This window comes from Crocuta crocuta, unplaced genomic scaffold (assembly GCF_008692635.1).
Source record: "Crocuta crocuta isolate KB4526 unplaced genomic scaffold, BGI_CrCroc_1.0 scaffold240, whole genome shotgun sequence".
Classification (NCBI taxonomy): Eukaryota; Metazoa; Chordata; class Mammalia; order Carnivora; family Hyaenidae; genus Crocuta; species Crocuta crocuta.
In genome coordinates, this window is record NW_027527380.1 from 766,831 (window position 1) to 788,177 (window position 21,347).

At 36.2% G+C, this 21,347-nt stretch overlaps 1 long non-coding RNA gene across 1 annotated transcript in view; it reads left to right on the top strand.

Moving 5' to 3' along the window:
* Nucleotides 1–21,347, top strand: part of LOC144238004 (uncharacterized) — a 118,203-nt gene that overhangs the window by 18,374 nt on the left and 78,482 nt on the right. Inside the window, exon 2 of the long non-coding RNA XR_013336984.1 lies at nt 16,430–16,567. This is a non-coding gene — a long non-coding RNA (uncharacterized LOC144238004). The remainder of the gene's footprint in view (nt 1–16,429; nt 16,568–21,347) is intronic.

The window sequence follows — 21,347 nt, forward strand, 5'->3', positions numbered from 1 at the left end:
TAGAATTCATTTAAAGGGAATTGATTAAAGGGTTCATGCCAAAAATTAAATGTTATAAGGAAAAAAGTTACATATGAATATGTAATTGAACTCAAGATCATCAGGGATTTTTTTTGCATAAATGCAAAAGAGAAACTAAAAATATTTATTGAATTGTAACTCATTTCTACAAATGTTTTACCTTTATCTTAAAATTATTTTCCAAAACCTGATTATTTCACAAGCTTGGATTAAAATGTTCTATTAAAAAACAGAAAAGTCTTCATATATGTTACAAATGTCTCCATGCAGCCTGCGCTTTCTCTACACATACCTTCTTAGCCTCATGTCCACTGTCTCCTTTGCCCATTTTATTCCTGGTGCCTAGGAAAGTGCCCAGAATATGGGAGGGCCTGGACAAATATTTTCTGAGTGGATGAATCAACAGCTTGAGACATGTATTTGTACATGCCCTTCTAGCTGTAGGATTAAAATGAAGGCTTTCAGACTTCAGGCTCAAATTGTTTTCTGTACAATGTCTGTCATCTGAGGGCTATTTAATTTATATCTGTGCCCTGATGCTGGCTGAGCTGAGCATCTACAAACACATAACATTAATTGGAGTCTTCCTTTGTTTGTCCTAGCATATTTATATAAATATATAAATATGTATGTACATAGTTATATATGTATATCTTCTAATGGACAGAATGCTGAAGAGGCCTGAGGACCGTTCAAGGAAAATGTGATTTTAACTTTTTTAGATTGTTGAATTTTTCAAGCACTCACACCCTCAAAGTGAATATAAGTTAGAGGGGAAAAAAAAAGATTGAAAATTATTTTCGAACCCTAGGAAGACAAATGTAACTGGCTTCTGTTCTCCAGTAGTTGTGAGTAATGAAAACAAAGAAAAAGGCTGCCACCCTGGGCCCGTGGAAATGTACTGGAGAGTTTTAGGCCTGATGTGGTTCCTACACAGATAGATGTTGCTTCAGAGACATCTTTATAAAATATCCAATGAAAATATTTCACAATTTTTGTGTGTTTGAATAAATAATTATAAGAATAGTTATTTTGACCTTTTTTTAAAACACAGTTTTGTCAGGTTAGACTAAATATGAGAGATTCTATCCAGTATTTTTTACACCTTACCATATTTAGCTTATATGAGTCATGCTTAATTTCTGTATTTGAGAAGTAAGGTGCTGTAGAACATGTGTGTAGGTGAATGGTACGCTGACCATTATAAATGCCTAATGCCATAAATATCAAAATGTTACTGCCAATATTATTTAACTCCTATAATAAAGCTGCTGGACAGGCATTTTTGTGCCCCTTTAATAGATGAGGAACATAGGTCACATAAAGCTCAGGCAGTGTGTCCAAGGAACACAGACCTATGTAGTGGCAAAGCCAGGGCTTGTCTCCAGATCAGCCTGTCTTTGCTGCATGGGCTGCCCTTGATTTCTCATGGCCCTAAAATGTTGATTGCCATGTGGTTTTGATTTCAAGCTAAGAACCCAAATGCATTTATTAAGCATATGTAATTCTTTTAGATGTAGAGGCCCAAATCTTCATATATTCCCTGTTGCCTTATTAAATGGCATTATAAATTACACACATACATTTTTTTCCCTGAGTGGGGAAGAGAGGAGAAATACTGGGCATAAGACAGTAAGTAAGATACCTAAGAAAAAAATATTCGGGCACCTGGGTGGCTCAGTTTGTTAAGCGTCCAACTTTGGATCAGGTCATGATCTCACGGTTTGTGGGTTCGAGCCCTGTGTCGGGCTCGGTGCTGACAGCTAGCTCAGAGTTTGGAGCCTGTTTCAGATTCTGTACCTCCCTCTCTATCTCTGACTCTACCCTGTTCACGCTGTCTCTCTCTTTCTCAGAAATAAATAAAACATTAAAAAATTATTAGCATGATTACCTGATATTGCTAAAATACAGAAACTCATAAGATATCCTTGATTCTCGGTTAACATTGTGTTAACTCTGATTTTTTGGCTTCTGGCTTAAAACCTGAAATAGCTTCTGTATAGGCAGAATAATGACCCTCCAAAGATGTCCACATACTTAGGATCTTGTGAATATGTTACCTCACATGACAAAAGAGTCTTTATAGGTGTGATTAAATTGAATATCTTGAGATGTGGAGATTATCCTGTGGGCCCAGTGTAATCACTTTATAAAAGTGAAAGGGAGGTAGAAGAGTAAAAGGGAGAGGAGATGTGATATAGAAGTGGTAGAATTTCTGAAAAGGGGCCACATGCTAAGCAATGTGAATGTGGGTAACCTCTAGAAGCTGGAAGAGAAAAGGAGGTGGGTTCTCTCCGAGAGCCTCCAGATGGAGTACAGTACTGGTAACCTATTTTGGACTTCTGACTTGAGAACTATAAGGTGATAAATTTATGTTATTTAAGCCACTAAATTTGCGATAATTTGTTACAGTAGCAGTAGGAGACTAATACAGCATCCACCAACATGATATTGCTCAGAGTTGGTTTGCATAAATTCTTGCCTTCTTTGTTTCCTGGTCTTGCTTTCCTTTCCTCAGACTGTGCCTTCTTTGACATTCTTTCTCATATCATCTTTTATATCAACCACAGTTCTACTTATACTGTAGCCAGGATACTCAATACTTAGCTCAGATTTCATTCCTATAGGAAGTCTTCCCAGTACTTTTTCTATCCCTCAGTAAGTAAGCATTTCTATGCTCCCTGTGAAATTGTGATTTGTAAGAAGTATGTATTTGGTTCTTGTTCATGGTTCCTAGTGTATGACTTGTAAAACCCTTTCCTGTGATATGCACAATGAAGGTGTTTTTTGTAAACCATTGGCTAACTTAAGGATGGGGAGATGGTTGTCAGGAGAATTAACCACGTGATTAGCGGGTTCAAACTTTCAGCCTCCTTTTCTCCCACATCCCAACCTCTGGGGAGGGGAGAGGTGCTGGAGATTGAGTTCAGTTGCCAATGACTAGTGACATAATGAGTCATGATGATGTAATTACATATGGATGTAATGAAACATCCATAAAACCCCAAAAGGACAGGGTTTCAAGGGCTTCCAGTGGGTGCTAGGAGAGTGACACACCTGAAGAGAGCTTTGAAGCTCTGCACCCTTTCCACGTATCTTCTCCTTTGCATCTCTTCCATCTGGCTGTTCCTGATAAACTGGTAATCTAGTGAGTAAATGCATTTCCCGAGTTCTGTGAGCTACTTTAACAAATTAATGGAACCGAAAGAGGGGGTCTTGGGAACCTCTTATTTATAGCCAGTCTTGTAACTGGTGTCTGAGATTGGGGTGGGGAGCATATTTGTAGAACTGAGCCCTAAACCTGTGGATTCTGATGCTACCTCTGTGTGATAGTGTTAGAATTGAGTTGAATTGTACAATACCTGGTTGACATTCAGAGAACTTCTTGGTGGTGGTAGCGGGAAGTCCTCCCTCCTCTCCATAAATTGGAATTGGGATCCTGTTACTCCATTAATTCAACCTCTACCCTAATTAATCTTTATGATGGCATCTATTATATTGCATGAAACAATCTATTCATAGTTTCATCATAATTTTGTCTCAAGGCCCAGCATGGTGCTGCCAGTACACAGTTAATGCTCATGAAATGTTTTCTAAATTAATATGCTCAAGAAGTTTGTGAAACTAAAGGTAACTGAATTATTTATAAAAGGAGGAAAGGCCTTCTTGGAGATAGTCCTGGAAAAAATAGCTGTAAGTAATGAATAGTTTGACTGATAGCCTGTGCAGCTATCTCTGTTCTGGTACAACATTTATGCTTTTGATACACATAACATTAAGCTCTTATAAAGGGAAGGGTGCAGCATACCAACTCATGAAATGATCCACATTCTGTAGCTCTTTATATCTGAACTACGTATCACAACTGATGTATCCAATATTTGCGTTATGTACAAACAGCTATAGAGCATTTCTTACATCTAGATTTCTTTTAAAGTTTGTTTCCATTTTAGTAGTGTAGACAGAACATGGACAGTTTCAGGGAGAAGTGACAGCTCTTGTCTCATCACAGTATTAGAGATGAAAACTTCTTAAATAGGCTGGAGAGTAAGGGATCCTTAAGCAATGTAGAATCTCTGAAAGAGGGGGTTTCATGTGAGGGAAGGGTTAGGATCTGCAGGGGAAGACTTGCCACCCTCATGCTTGCTACTTCAGAAAAGTCAGGAGTAAAAGAAACCACATAGAAATGAAAAACAATAGTTTTCTGTTGGGAAAATTTTGGTTAAATTGTACTAAGCCTATCATTTTAGTTGGTAAGAACAATTGTATTAAACAAATATACCCTGGAATCAGAGACTATTTGTTTATCAGCTTTGCTTATCTGAGTCTGAGTTAGGTCTTTCAGTGTTTGAAAAGCTTTGATGCCTCAACATGATGTTTGCCAAAGTGGTGTCTATAATGAGCAGCCAAATTCTCCGTATTTCAGGCACTTTCTTTTAAACTGCTTTTGAATGAGACTGTCAAGTGTTGCATGCTGTATGTCAGTTAACACTTGGGGAGTGAAATTCACAAAGGGCACTTATTGTACCTTCACAACAAGGATATCTTTGCCAACACTTCTGAGCTATTTTAAGTTTTGGAGTTGTAAGTATCTCACTCTTCTTAGAAGTGATAGTAGTGACCCAGGATGCCTGGGTTTTAAGTGAGTTTGCACTTTTAAGACATTCTGGCACATGTTGGGATTTTAACTGCGCTATATGTCCGAGGAATTGGCCTTTTATTTATGTGGCTTCCTTCGTCTAAGAGGTTTAATAATAATGACAATGACAAAATAAGCAGTGATAAATAACACTTACTGATTGCTTATTAATTACTTGACATTGTAAGCATTTACCTGTATGATCTCACTGAATACACACTAGAACCTAGAGGTAGATATTACTATTAATCCTGTTTACAGATGCAAAAATTGAGGCTCAGAAAGTTTAACTAAAATACTTAAGGAAATAGAACATAAATGGCGAAATTGAATTTGCTCTAATCGACCCATGACTTGAGATCGTGTATTTTATATTTCTTTATTCTGAGAAGACACCACTCTCAAAGAAGGGGAAAAAGGTGGATGTGTGGTTGGCAGGGTAGGCAAGTATCCTGTAAAAAATACTTAGGCACCAATTAAATCCTTTCTCAGTATTCCTCAGTGAGTATGTATGTGTGTGTGTGTATATATATATACACACACAAATATATATGTATATGTATATATATATAGTGTGTGTGTTTGTGTGTGTGTACTCTTTGTATGTATATGTTTTTCTCTTTCCAGTTTTCTTGTGTGCTCAAAAACCTTCTGTGTAATCTTCTGTATTTTATTCTGGCAACCTGAGACACTTGTATTTCTCTCTCTCTCTTGTAATGCATCCTATGGACAATATTTTAAAAAGTGTTAATTCCTGCAGATTGGAGCTTGGAATTTAATATGTAGGCATGTCTTTACTTCTCTCCTTGCAAGCTGACCATGGACTCACTTTGTACATGGTGCTTTTGAGAATAATGGAAAAGTAAAGAAAAACAAAGAATAAAGGCAGGAGTCTAAAGATTGGAAAATTAAGCATCAGACTCATTTTGGAAACAATTGTGGCTTGGCTTAAGTATACAATGCCTACACATTTCCCTCAGCTTTTCATTCATCACTGTCATTAATTTCTTTCCTCATTTGCTAAACAGATGAATAGCAAGGAAGACAATAGAATTAAACTGGAACAAAAAGGCCCCTTTATTCCAGTTCCTCAGTGTTCCTTTAAGAATAGGGACATTTAATGATGGGAGGTCCATCTGATTATCTGAAGCCAGTGCATTTCTACCTCAGTAGTCAACTGTTTTCAGCAAAAGGAAAGGGTTGTAAAGATCAAGTTAATTGAGTGCTTTGAAGAGAATTAATCTATTAAAGGAAAAGGTGGACACCACAAATTTATTCTCCCTTATACAGAACTACATTATGAAGCACAGGCCAGGCACTGCCTTAATGTTTTGTGTCTGTATAGCTTAACTTCACCTCTGAAGACTTATATATTCTCTTCTAGAACCTGACCTGTTTTTCCCTTGACCTGCTTGTCTATGTTATTTCTTTGTAGAACTGCTGCAGAATCTATCCACTTCTTTCTTCATGGCTTTGTTTTACTAATTAGCTACCTAATTAATCTTCCTAAAGTACAGATCTGATTAGGATACTTTACTGCTTAGTAAACTTTATAACTTACCTTCATCTAAACAATAGAGTCTGACTTTCTGACTTAATCTTCAGAACTTTCTGTGTCCTGGCCTTGTTTTCTTTCTTTCTTTCCTTCTTTTTTTGTTTTTAAGTTTTTTTTTTATTTGAGAGAGAGAGAGAATGAGAGAAAGAATGAACATGGAAGGGCAGAGAAAGAGGGAGACAGAAACACCAGAAGCACAGAGCACAGTGTGGGGCTCGAATTCACAAACCACGAGAACATGACCTGAGCTGACACTAAGAGTTGGTCACTCACCTGACTGAGCCATCTAGGGGCCCCTGTCCTGGCCCTGTTTTATCTTTCCAGACATTCTCTGCCTCCCTCCCCAATGTTTTTTGATTGACTGATTGATCCATTTTCTGGTTTCCTTTACTTCTACCAAACTGAAACTTTGCTTTCCTACAAAAAAGAATAAGTTCCTCAAGGATAGAATTTTTGTCTGTCTGTTTACTACTATATCTCCAGCACCAACAATAGTGGCTGGCTCCTGGTAGGCACTGGATAAATGTATGCTGAATGAATAAATGGCCCTTTTCCTCATTTCCCTGGCTTTGTAACTCTGTATCTTGTCTTTCCCTGATTAAAGGTTCAGCCTTTGATTAAAACCTATTAACAAACCACCTCCCTCACTAAGCAATATCAAATTAGCCAGAATAAAAAAATCTCTCCTGAGTTTCAACAATTCTTTATATTCTAACAATTCTAGATCATATCATTTTATCTTTTAATTGTAATTATTTAGATGTATTATTTATTTTATAACAATGCTCAGAAGAATAAAAAACTTATTGAACAAAATATCCAAATAAATCATTTTTATCTCCCTGTCTCTTCCCCTATAGCAGTGGTCCTAAGATACTGCCTTGTAGGTAGACACTCAAAGAAGAACTTGGCTAAGAATTTTACGTTATGGTGTCATTTTTTATTCCATTAAAATAGTAAAATCCTTGCAGGCAAAGATTTACCTTTTAGTTTTTTTTTTTTTTTTTTATTTACATCCCAGTCAACTGTCATTTTGATGAAATAAGATTTGCTTTGTTATTAGTCACTGAATTGTTAAATATAGTCAGAATGGGCTATTTGGCATTTTTGGAAATAAATAATTTAAATCCATAAAATGTGCAACACCAAAAGTGAACCCTAACATAAATTATGTACTTTGGTGGTAGTGATATGACTGTAGATTCATCAGTTGTAACAACCTGTCTGGTGGGAATGTTGATAACAGCAGAGGATGTGCATGTGTCGGGATGGAGAGTAAGTGACAACTCTGTACCTTCCCCTTGGTTTTGCTGTGAACCTAAAACAGCTGTAAAATTTAAGGTGTATTTAAAAAACAAAAACAAAGTAAAAAATCATTTATATACATACTTCTTCCTTTACACATTGCTGCTAAATTTTAAAACACACACACTCATTCATAGGAAATCAGTAACGTTTATCATAATACTGGCTAATATATTTGATGCTTAGTCCCATACTAATCATTTTCAATACTTATGTGACAAATAGGTCCTCATTTTGAGATAAATCTTAGAAAAGTTAAATAACTGGCTTAGTTTAGCAGCTGCCAGTTGTTGAGTCTGGAACCTAAATTCTGTAGTCTGACTTAGGAGCTGAGCCTCCTGCAGAGCAGTCTGCTTTCAACAATCTCAAGAGAAGTTCTCTGGAATTCTGTGCCTCTGCTTTGGCTTCTAACTACAAAACCTTTTTTCCAACACAAAGCTAGGATGAGTGGAGAACAAGAAGGTAGTAAAATGTATCTTTGCCTTTAGTTTAAACTTCCTATGTATTGCAGACGATAAAACAAAACAACACCAACACTTACTTGCCTGAGGTTAATCTCATATTTATGTATTTCTAGAGCATTTACAAATAAATTTGGCAGCACTACATTGATCTACACAATTTTTTTCTATGTTGCTGTTTCTTTAGTCTATATATATTTATCTTTTTGTTGTTATCTAAGGAAAAAAGTGAACAAAAGCAAGGATAAATGAAGTGGAGATCAGTTTCTAGCAGGCACTTTTATCTAATAAAACATATGCCTTCTAAATTTGAAGCTCTGATTTCTAAGTTGGGCATTGTCCCCAAGGGCATGCTTCCTCAGGAAGCAACATGTTTTTCTGTGGGCTCCTCTCCATTTGTTCCTACCACACAGAAAAGTAATCTATGCAGAGGAATCTTGGCTTTGGCAAGACTCTTTTAAAGATGTATCAATTGTAATCAATTGAAGACTTCTGAAAATAAGTTCCTCGTGCAGCTTTTAATAAGTTGAAATCTAGTTTCATGGTTTTGAAAGTAAATTATAGTGAGAGTTTCAGCTTAAGTTTGCCAAAAAGAAACTATAGAGTTGCCAGTGCCTATATGGCTACTCTTTTTCTCTAATTTCTTTAACTGATCCATATGGAGATATAATTATGTTTTTTGATTACTCTTGGGTTTGAAGGTAGATGTTCATCCATAAAATCCACCTCCTGAAACAGGGAGTATATGGATTGTCAATGAGAAGAAAAGGATTCAGCAGGACCCTATGAGCTCAGAGACCTTAATGCCCAGGCACATGTTTTTCCTGAGATGTTATTGGTATCATTGGTGAACAAGGACATGCTACCTCCTAAAACACCACAAAACAGGTTGTGTTTAGATTCTCTTCCAGAAAAAGAAATTAGACATTAAACATACTGAGGTTGTTTGAGCTCTGGAGAATATATACATATCACTGTCTCCTTAAAATATGGCAGTGTCTAAACTGAGTCATTGGATTACCAGTGCTATCTGAATGTAAACAGATAGGGGTGACAGATAGGTTCAGACATCCTCTTACACGAACATAGAGATTAACAATGAAATGGAGGATAGTCTGAACCTATTGTTAAATCCTAAAACTAATCTAAATTTTCCATCTTTTAAATATATAGTGTTTTTAGTGGTTTCCATACAAAAACCAAAGCAAGATTCTAGTTGTATTTATGGTTGTTTTCACTCATCTAGAACTAGAATAGACTGAAAGTATTGCTAAGTCCTATTTTTTAAATATAATGCCTAGAAAATAATAAATATTTAGTTAAACACAGAAATGCTTATTTAGATGTTTAAATATACTGATGATTTGTTGACATAGAAACCAAATCTAGTTTTGGGTGGTCGTAGTTTTACACGTCAGCTACACAAGTAAGTATCCATGTAAATTGAGTTTTGTTATTCATATATTAATTTATTTATTTGGTAAATATCTAGGCAATGCCATCTATGTGATGAGCCTTAGGCTTGCTGCTGCATACTGAATACTGAAAAAATACATGTAGTTTCTGCTCCTTTGGAACTTAGCCTATTGAAGAAAACAATCATTAAACAAAAAGAGATGAAATGTAATTACAGAAAGCTAGAAAACAAGCAAGACGGATATAAGCATCTGTCATTGTTAATGCAGTTCGATTTAGAAGCATTTTAGCCCTGTACCTTCCATTTAAAAAACAAACAGACTCTCATTACCTAAAGTGAACATTCTGTTATGTGGCCCTGCAGCATTACGATTTACCATTTTTCTGTCACCCTTATTCTCTCTCCAAGTCTCCATGAGTGTTTTGGGGTATTGACTTTTCCTACTTTCCCACATGATCAAGGAATTCTTGCTCAACAACAAGATGTGAAGTCAAATCAAAATGTGCTTTAGACCAGTCAAGGCTGATGTTTCTTTGACTGGCTGCCCAGTTTTCATGTTGAGAGTGCTGCATGCATTTCTGCATATTGTCTTCCTCTGTTCACCTCTTTGTGGTCCACTTTGTCACCTGCCATCATCTGCTTACTTCCCAGAGACTTTGTTCCCACCAGCTTTTCCTGCTAGTCAGTTTTTTTTTCCCCCCTGTTTCTAAACATATATCCCAATGTCTGGCATGATCTTTACACTTTTCCCAGTCACCTTCCTCAGTTAAACCTGTCTACTTGGCAGACAAGCACTTTGGAACTTCATATCTATTCTTTCTCATGCGACTGACATATTCTTTTTTTGGCATACAAATGTCAACAGGTAGGATCAAATGGAAAGAGGCATGAAAGGTTAATTCCCCAATATCACCACCAACTATAGGAAATATATTTGCAGAGTTACAGCTAAGTGGAGCTCATTGAATGAGCTGTGGTCTGTGACAGCTATTAAATGAGAACATTTCTATCACAGTGAGGACAAAGTTAGGTTGTTTCAATGTCATGAGTCACTGGGTGAAGAGCAGAGAAAGCCAGCTCTTTATACTTACACAAGAGCCCTTCTAATATGGGAGGCCAGTGTTAGAAAGGTTTAATCAAAGAGTGAGCAGCTCTTGTCAAAAGTCAAAGAACAATTTCTTTTAAACACAGTTACCAATAGTAATCAAATTCCTATTTGGACATGGCCAATATTAGCTTGTCATTATCACATATGAAGACACATAAAAATGATGAAAGTATAATATATAGAAAAGGAATACAGTTCATTACATTCTTGGAAAAATCAGCAATCAATGATTCTGCTTCTAGAATGGATGCTATGTAATGGTATTTACATAAATGAATTTTTAAATGTTAGAAATTAAAGATGTTATTAGCTAGTCTGAGTTGAAAATGAGAAAGCTTTAAGCTCTCCCTCCCCCCAATGGCTTCTTTCCAAGTTTCCTCTTTACAGGCAAAATTTTTAATGAGATTAATATACAATGGGGAGAACTTAAATTAAGCATGAAGATCTTTCTTAATAAAAGATTTATAAGGATTTAATTTTTGACTTATTAAAAATGATTTGAAATGACTTATGTATAATCAAGGAGATGTAACAGATAAATAAGAAAAAGGGTAAAGAAAACAAAAACAGAAAAGTAAAGCTGAACCAGGGATAAAATTAGTGCACTTAATAATGGATTGGATTGGAGTTTCTTAGTGAAGACATCATGAGGAAGGATAATCAGGGACATAATCCACGGATTTTAGTAGCTCAAGAGAAGACAAGTTATTTGTGTACTGACTACCTGAAAATTTTTTTCTCCAGTGACTCTAAAATGAAGACCTAGTGTGGTGCAGTTAATTACATACTCAACAATATAAATATAATGAAAACCATGTGAGATTTTACATACTATTTTCTCTTAGCTTGCTATATTTCTAATTAGTGCAATTACAATTACTAACTGTAACAAATTACACTTAGTCCCTTGAGACAACAGAAGTTTATTATGTAATAATTCTGGAGGTCAGAACTCTGAAATGGGTCTAACAGTCCCAAGATCAAAGTGTTAGCAGAGCTGGATTCTTTCTGGAAGCTGTTGGGGAAAGTGTTTTTTATTTTTTTATTTTTAGCTTCTAGAGTTTACCCACATTCTTTGATTTCTGGCCATATCACTTCAGCATCGTCTTCTGTAATTAGATCTCCTTTGATTCTGACCCTTCTGCCTCTGTTTTATAAGGATTATCATGGTTACATTGCACTAAGAGCAATTTCCCCATCACGAGATTTGTTTTTTAAGCTTTTTAAAAAAATTTAAAAATGTGTTAATTTTATTTTTGAGAGAGTGAGAGTGTGAGCGGGGGAGGGGCGCACACACACACACACACACACACACACACACACACACACAGAATCCAAAGCAAGCTTCAGGCTCTGAGCTGACAGCACAGAGGCTCGAAACCACAAGTGATCTTGACCTGAGCTCAAGTCAGATGCTTAACCAACTGAGCCACCTACGTGCCCCTTCCCATCACAAGTTTTATAAATCTTTTTTTGCCATGTAGGGTAACATTCAGTAATTAGGATGTGGTCATCTTTGGTCGATGATTATTCATCCTACCATATATGCCTTAATCTAAGAGGATGATTGTATGATAAAATGGCTGTATATGAAGCTCTCTGATATTTTTATTTAATCTGAAAAAATGTCAAGAGAAAAAGATGAATCATAAGGCCCCAGGCAACTCTCAACTAATATATTTTATTTCAGTGAGTATTTTTATTAGTATTGGGAGGCAAAAAAAGATTTAGGTTTGCTCTCTGATAATATCCGGAGTACAGATATTCTGTGCTGCTGATTAAAGGGCAGATCCAAAATTTTGCCTTGCACAAGAGACAGTTAATACCTTCTAATAAAAACTTAGAATTTTAACCAGATTTTAAATAGAAAAACCACCCTCCTCAGAATAGAGCTCTCTAGTCAGGGCTATTAATTATTCACCATAGAGTTCTGTACCTGCTAACCACTGGAAAAAAATGGGCACTGGAGACCGCAAAGTTCTACATCCTAGCACTAGCAGCAGTAATTGTAGCTTTTATACACATACACACACATATATATACACACACACACATATACACAATATATATATTTAACATATATATATAATTATATATGTATATAGTTTTTTGTTTGTATTTTTTAGATGGATGTTTCAAAACACAGCCATTAAAATTCTAGAAAATCAAATTCATTCATGCAACAATTTAATTGAGAACCCTCTATGCTAAACTTTTTTGCAAAACATGCCTCCTTGGTAAGAAAATGAACTCATTTAAAGGCTTCTCTTTTTTATTTTATTTATTTATTTTTTAAATCAATATTTGGGAACATTCCCCAAAATGATGGCTTGCTTTATTTTGCCTAGATAGGAGGCATTCATTTGGACAGTATGCAGATTAACTGGATTGAGAGAGCACCAATCTACTAAATCAACTTTGATTATAAAATAATAAAAATCTTGTCAACAACATATAGAAAAATATTAACTTTTCTCTCCTTTATAGTAAACCAGAAAGTATGCCAACTAAAATGATCTTAAGTCTTGAATATACAAAGAAAACAGATTTCAGAGCATGCATATTTTACCGCCATGAAAGGATAATTTGTTCTGACAGCTCTGGTTTTCATTTTGATGTTAAGCTGTAGGTACTACTCTGAGCTTACATAGCTTATCATAAGACCTATCTCTGTTTTCAGAGTTAAAGGGCAAGAAAATATTAATAAAGGCTGCAAATAAATTTCTGTAGATTAATTGACATGGTGATAAAGAGTGTAGCAATGGTTAAGAACCATAGCTGTGCCTAACTATCCATATGGAGAAAATTGGCTTAAGAAGCTCACACTTGAAATTTATCAAAACAGAGACTGGTTTTACATTTTATAAGGAATTAGCTAGACCGTTTTAGAGAAAATGCCTCATCTAAAACATATACTGTTTTTTTGGTATGCTAGCTTGTCTTTTTGCTGGGTAAGCAGGTGTCCAGTGACCTAAACTCTAGTGTCCACTTGTTTTAGGCACCCTCTATCATTAGAAGGAATTCTTTTGGGAATCCTACATCCTTGATGTCCAGGAAGGGTAACATCCACATAAATGTGCAGTGGGTATAGCCCTCTTGCTGAACACTGCATGACCCTGAAAAGTGATACTTTCTATCCATGTGTATGTTTTGTGCCTCTGTTACTCTCCTCATAAAATGCATTGAATCCATTTCTCCCACCATTGACCACAGTGTGTCATCGGCCCATGGCGTGATTTTCACGTGACCTTGGAAAAGTCCGGGCAGTTCACAATACTGAACCCCTCTCTGATGAAGTTACAATACTCTCTGGGCACAGGCGATTCCTTGAGGTGCCCCCTGGAAATTCCAAGGACGTGAGGGCTGCCTTCATGTCCAGAGGAAAATCAAGGAACCCACTGCTGGAGCCCTAAAACCCAAATCGTGTACCCCTGACTCCAAGCCTGCTTCAGGTGGTTTGTGGACAAGGCTTCTTACCTTTATTCTCTCGATGGAGGCTTCCATTCTCAACTGCCGCACAGTCCTCCGTGCCTGGGCAATGTTGTTGGTGCTTGCTGTTTTGCTCGACATTGTCAGGTATCCTTTTTACCTGAAACCTGAAAAGAATGTAAGTTGTTTAAAAAAATTTTTTGGGGGCGCCTGGGTGGCTTAGTCGGTTAAGCGTCCGACTTTCGCTTAGGTCATGATCTCGCGGTTCGTGGGTTCGAGCCCCGCGTCGGGCTCTGTGCTGACTGCCAGCTCAGAGCCTGGAGCCTGTTTCAGTCTGTGACTCCCTCTCTCTTTGACCCTCCCCTGCTCACGCTGTCTCTCTCTCTCTCCTAGAAATAAATAAAAAACATTTAAAAAAAAATAAAAAAATAAAAAAAAATTTTTTTTTTGTCTTGATCCAAAGAACAAATAAAGAGCTCAGGATTTTTCAAGCTGTAACTAAGTAGAGGAGAACACAATTTCACTCCATAAATCCATAATCCACATCTGCATTCTCCCTTTTGGAGAAAGTGCTTATGAAATGAGGCAAAATGAGAAACTAGTGAAAGAGAAAGAGGGATCAAACATCCTACAGGGTTTAGTATGTGAGTCTATCATCTCTGATAATGGATTCCCTACCCTTCTTTGCAAAATTTTGTTCTATTTGCTAGTAAACTCCCATTTCTGACACACCCTAGCTCCATTTGTACATCTGTCACTTTCAGCCAGCATCCTGATCACTTTCATCGTTGACACGTGATTGAATGCCCCTCTCGTTCTTACCTGAACATGTGCATAACAGTCATATCCAAATGAATTGTCCCAAAGAAAGTAATGATTTTCAATATTCCCAAACATACTGCTGTTTCAACTTCCCATTTTTCCTTGTCTAGGCCATTTGGGTACACCTGATGTTTTTCAAAGGCTGAGTGCTAGGCTTCATTTTCTATAATGATTTAATGGCAGCAGGCATTCCATCGAAGTCAGCTACTAGCTTTATCTGGTACTTAGCCCCTCAGCATATAAAACTTAGACAACAAGATACCTTCGTGGATTTCTTGTGCTTGCAAAAAGCCTTACTTACTTAAACTATGAAGGAGATGGAAATTATAAATATGATTGTAATTAGAGGCACTTTAGTATTTTTATTTTTGCAACTATTAATTTTTTAAATAGAGAAAAAATGTAATTTGCTTTTCCTTAAGGAGGAAAATAATGATAATATCCCATGACTTTTAGATTTCCACATCTTCTACACATAAATGTAATACACACATGTACACATAGTGTAAATCTTGGTACATTAACCCCAAAATACATATATAAATGTGATTCATTTATTTATATCCAAGATTAAAACCATCTTTCTTGAAGTTGGTCCATTATTATAGATTATAAATACGTAGATTTTCTGTAAAGGACCAGATAGTAAATACTTTAAGTTTGCAGAATTAAGAAAACATTTACAAACACTGATGAAAGAAACTGAAGATGACAAACAAATAGAAATATATTTCCTGCTCATGGATTGGAAGAATTAGTATTGTTAAAATGTTGATACTACCCAAAGCAATCTACAGATTCAATGAAATCCCTATCAAAATACCAACAGCCTTTTCCACAGAATTAGAACAAATAATATTAAAATTTGTATGGAGCCACAAGAGACCCAAATAACCAAAGCAATCTTGAGAATGAAGGACAAAGAAGGAGGTATCACAATTTCAGATTTCAGGAATTACTACAAACTTGTAGCAATCAAAATAGTATGGTACTGGCACAAAAATAGACCCATAAATCAATGGAACAGAATAGAAAGCCCAGATAAACCCATTGCTTGTATGGTCACTTAGTCTATGACAAAGGAGGCAGAAATATAGTTTGGGAAGAAGACAGTCTCTTTAATACATGGTGCTGGGAAAACTGAATAGCTACATGCAAAAGAATGAAATTGGACCACTTTCTAACACCATTCACAAAAGTAAACTCAAAATGGATTCAAGACCTAAATGTGAGACCTGAAACCAATAAAAATCCAAGGAAAGAACACCAGCAGCAATTTCTTTGACATCAACCATAGAAGCATTTTTGTGGATATGTCTCCTTATGCAAGGGGAAACACAAGCAAAAATAAACTATTGGGACTACATCAAAATAAGCTTTTGTACAGTGAAGGAAATCATCATCAACAACAACAAAAGGCTACTGAATGGGAGAAGATTTTGCAACTGATAAGCCAGATCACTTGATCTTTACAGTAACTTCATTTCTCCTGTTGTAGTAGGAAAGCAGCTGTAGACAGTGTGAAAACATATGGGTGTGGTTTAGTTCCAATAAAGTTTCATTTATGAAAACAATTTTGGCCTTAATTTGCTGACCCTGGCTATCTAGATTGTCACTTTTATGGTAATATTTTAAATCTGTGCCTTTGATTCTGTATCCCTTTTGACCATAGGACATGTTCACCTGGATACTCCATCATTAACTCAGTTTTAACTGAAGAATGAACACTTGGGAGGCTGGTTTACGGATTAGACAAAAGTAGATGGTGAAATGGATTAGCAGATGACCAAGGCTGTGGAGACAAGTGGGGGTAGGTATGTTCATAGTATAAACTCAGCAGGACTTTTTGATTGACTAGATAGGGGTAATGAAGAAGAAAAGAGACAAGGAGCATTCCTGCTTAGTAAATAAACAGTATTTTTTCCTTTTGGAGGTCTTCCTGTATAAAGTTTGACCACAAATTCAAATCGTGTTTACCTAATTATCTAACTGCTCAAGTTCACAGTGATGTTCTTTCTTTGAACTCTTGGAATTTCTATTGTCTGTTTTTCTCCTCTTTGTATTTACAGTAATAATATCTTACATTATTATTTCATGCATATGCCAAGATTGTAGGATGTTGTAGGATATGTGGACTATGTTCTGTATTTCTTTTGCTTCTTGCCAGGTTTCTGGCATGGTTCTGTATACCTAACAGATATACATCAAAAGCTTACACACAAATGGATCATTGAGCCATGAGTGAATCACATTCAGATTTAATGAAGAACACAGTAGGGAACTTCAGGACCAGATTTTATCTTTCCACAATCTTCATGTAATCTTTCTTCTCAACTCTATCAACTGATTATGATGACTTGTTTTACTGACACCCAGGTCTTTCATTCCTTCATTAGAACTTAATTCTTACTACACTGTTTACAGTTTGGTTTTTCTAATTATTCCATTATCATTCTGTGACTGTATCTCTGATGCTCCATTGTAATATTTAATTTCATATTCGTTTTCAAGATTTATTACTTTATATGCACTCTTTGATCTTCTATTCATTCAGACTCTTCTTTAAATTCTGCCAAAGACCTACTCTGAATTGAGGTCTTTTCCCAGCGAGATTTGTGCTCAGAAGTCTATGTCTGCAGACAAGATTCAATATTATAATAGTTTCACAGGATCTGGGAAGTCCAGGCCTGTTCCCATTGCCTCACTGAACAATGTCAGAGATGGGAGTTGAAAGTTGGGAGTAGATGATAATGAGGTAATGTTTCAAGGTGTAAGAATCACTATAAACCAGAGGACGTATCAGGAGGATAAATGATTTCTCCATCTAGTGGTTGTTTCTCATCTTTATATCACAGATTCCTAGTGTTTTCAGTCTTATCTCTCAACGTAATTAAGATGCTAAGCACACTTATGTGTACATGTATGTTTTCCAGATTAAGTCATAAATAATAATTCTAAAAAGGCCATTTGAGAAAGTCACAGATGAACTCTTAAGCTGGAGTTTATCAAATTATAATCAATGTGATGACTGGACTAGTGGATCAAGCATAGGATTAGAAATTAAATCTGAGGGGTTCAGTTGGTTGAGCATCAGACTTTGGCTCAGGTCATGATCTCACAGTTTGTGAGTTTGAGCCCCATATCAGGCTCTATGCTGACAACTTGGAGTCTGGAGCCTGTTTTGGATTCTGTGTCTCCCTCTTTCTCTGCCCTTCTCCCACTTGTGTTCTGTCTCTGTCTCTCTCAAAAATAAACATTTAAAAATTTAAGAAATTAAGTCTGAACTGTAACTGCAAATATGTGTGTAAACAGTATATGTATTCACATATGTAGTAAATGTTACATATAGCATATTAAAAACCTAGGAAACCAATATAGATGAAGAGAAAATGCATTTGACTCTTTACCACCTCCCATCAATACCTGGAAATATATGTGGAAACTAAATTATAAAAACTATTTCTTAATTTACAGTGTATAAAAGTTATAAAAACATAGGTTTGGGAAGAATCCTGTATTTTAATGTCTGTTTCTGTTATTACAGCTTTTGGATATGCCTTTAGATCTGTATTCAGGCATCAAGCGTGTTTCCTCTCCCTCTCAGATTCCTGTTAAAATTAATAAGCACGTATCTTTGGCCTGGTTCAAATGAGTGATAAATACATTGAACAAAATGGATCTCTCAACAGAGACTAAGGGCATAGACTTTCTGCCAAAGTGACATTAATTCATTAGCCATTACCCTTTTTTAAATACTTGAAGTATCGTGAATAATCGTGCCATTCTGTATAAGGCACTTTTTATAATAATTTCTATATAAGAGAGGGAGTAGATAAAACCTTGAAATAAACTTATACATTATGATTAATGCCAACCCAGTGTCATGGATATCTGGAGTTTTAGTTTTGACTTCTATACCCTTTCCCTTATTCTTCTGATAGTCATACCTTGTCTTACTTGAGGAAGTACATCCCTTTCCTGAATCCTGAAATTCTCCTGGGATCTGCCAAGTAGTACTTAGTTTCTCTCCTGTTCTTGCTTGAGACTTAATCATAGGGACTGATTGGAGGCCTCCACCACAGTTTTTAAAGAGGGGCTGAAACAAAGAGTCCTTCTCTTTTCTGGGGTTATACCTATGCATATAAAGCCTCAAAGTCTTTTCTAAAATTTCTTAAAAAGGTTAGTTTGAGAAACTTAAGCTAAAATGTAGAGAGGGTCAATTTAGAGATCAGTGCAAGTTCAGATAGTATCTCAATTCCTGTTTCTGGTTTTCCTAACTTTCCTATTATTTGCCTCCACAACTCAGTAGATTCTCTTTTGACCTAACCTAGTTTAAGTTAGGTTTCTATCACTTGTAACTGAAATAATACTGACTAGAGTTTTTAAGAGCTTCTAATGAACATCTGCATCTGAAGAAATACTTGTTGCTCACACATTTTTAGAGCTAAACTTGAAAATCAGCAGTGTATATAGCTGTGTAAATGGTAGCACGCTTTGAGGGTCTTCCTGATTCCCAAATAACTGCCTGTCTGTCTCTAGTGAGACTTAAGTTCTCAGTGTTGGTACCAGTCAAGATTGTATCAGAGAAGTAGCACAACTAGGAGGGGGTGTATGTGCCTGTGGGGTGTGTGTGTGTGTGTGTTTGTGTGTGTGTGTGTGTGTGTGTGTTAACCATTTTGCTTTGGGGATTTGACCTAACAGTTTGGCAGCTGGTTAAACAGCCTCTGTGCAGCTTTTATTTTCACAGATGATGATGGACCTTGTAATCCTAAGGAAGGAGAGGTGGGCATAAAGTGCAGGAGAGCAGGAACAAACTGGAAACACTAACACAGTGGGGAGAACAAGAAAAAGCCATGAATTTGGTCTGAAACCCTTGTCAGTTTTCATTGCCTCCGACTTGGATGGTGTGGGTCCCCTACAAAAACCAGGGCTCTTCATCGTAAGCTAAACACAGACTCCTATCCCAGGAGTTGGAAACGCTGAGGGAAATACAGAGGAGGATAGGAGAGTTGCAGACCCTGCCGCGTCCTCACGTCCATGAGATGAGCCGGAAGATAATCAACACAATGACTTCTGCTTTACTTTCAACCTTCTTCAGAAGCTCCCACAAGAACCTCTTTTGTGGACCCTCTAAAGAAACATAGAGATAGGAATTCTGAGGTATATAGATCAGCTTAGCTAGTTAACCCATTACAAAATCACCACAGTATCTAAATCATTGAAATACTTTAGCATGTCCTGAAGAAGCAAAAAAAAATGTTCTGGGTGGGGTGTTTTTGTGTGTGTGTGTGTGTGTGTGTGTGTGTGTGCGCGCGCGCGCATGCGTGCGTGTGTGTGTGTTAGGATGTGGTGGTGTGAGTCTAGGATAGGGAGAGTAGAGAATCACTGTTAATAAAAGAAAAAGATACTTTAATGAAGCAGAGAGCCAAATTATCACTATATTTCATATTGGAATATCACATTGCAGAGTGATTCCTTTTAGTGTGCCTAAATTCCTTGAGGCTTTGATGAAATATTTTTCTTAAATTTTTGGAAGAGAGAGTAGTTGACATCAAGATTTCCTGAAGAAGTGTATTTTACCTTCTAGTAATTGTTGGATTTTCTCATGCTATTTACTTCTGAATAGTATAAATAGAATTTTATGGTCATGGTGTTTTGTTTAAATCAGGGATGGGTAGTCTTGGCTACAGTCTGAGTATTTTTTTTACATCTTAAAACTATTTTAGTTTGTTCTAAGTTTGATAAAACATGTAGCCTGAAGGACTTTTCCTTTAACTTATAAGTCATATGCTTTTGGAAGGAAACTCAATCCATATATTATGGATTCATTTATCCTGAAATCATTAAACAAGTAGTGTAAGAGTACTCTCTCCCTGTCTTTAGACTAAGCTTTTTTCTCTTAAAACAGAAAGCTTTGCTTTTCCATGAATAAATGAACTTGGAGATCAATGGTCTAAATCCTGTTTGAAAGTTAAACTCCATGAAATTAGGGTAGGTTCTTTGCTTATTTGTATTTTTATATCAGAGCTGTCAATCTGTTTGCTTATATTTTCATCTAAATTTTATTGATATCTCATTTTGGGGTGGAGTGTCTCCATTTACAAAGGATTATAGTTACATTATTGTCTCATCAGAATCCTTTTGTTAAGTGTGCTAATTACTTAAATCGTTATCAAAATTCTTTTTTTTATTTGCTGTATAATTCCAGAATACCTCATCATTGCAGAAAGTATATTTTAAATCTACTTAAAACTTTTAATTATGTTTTAAAATGATTAAATCTATTGATTAGCTATAGTGAAAAAATACTATTATGTGTATTTCTTTTTTTTTTTTAANGGCAGTCAGCACAGAGCCCGATGCGGGGCTCGAACCCACGAACCGCGAGATCATGACCTAAGCGAAAGTCGGACGCTTAACCGACTAAGCCACCCAGGCGCCCCTATTATGTGTATTTCTAAAGTTTATATAGCGTTTTCTCATTGACAGTTTTTTTAGAAACTTTTTCTCACACCATTTTTGTTGTAATTTCAGTGAAATGAAAAAGGATCAAACACTCTTCTTCCTGAAAATTTTCCTATTCAAATACT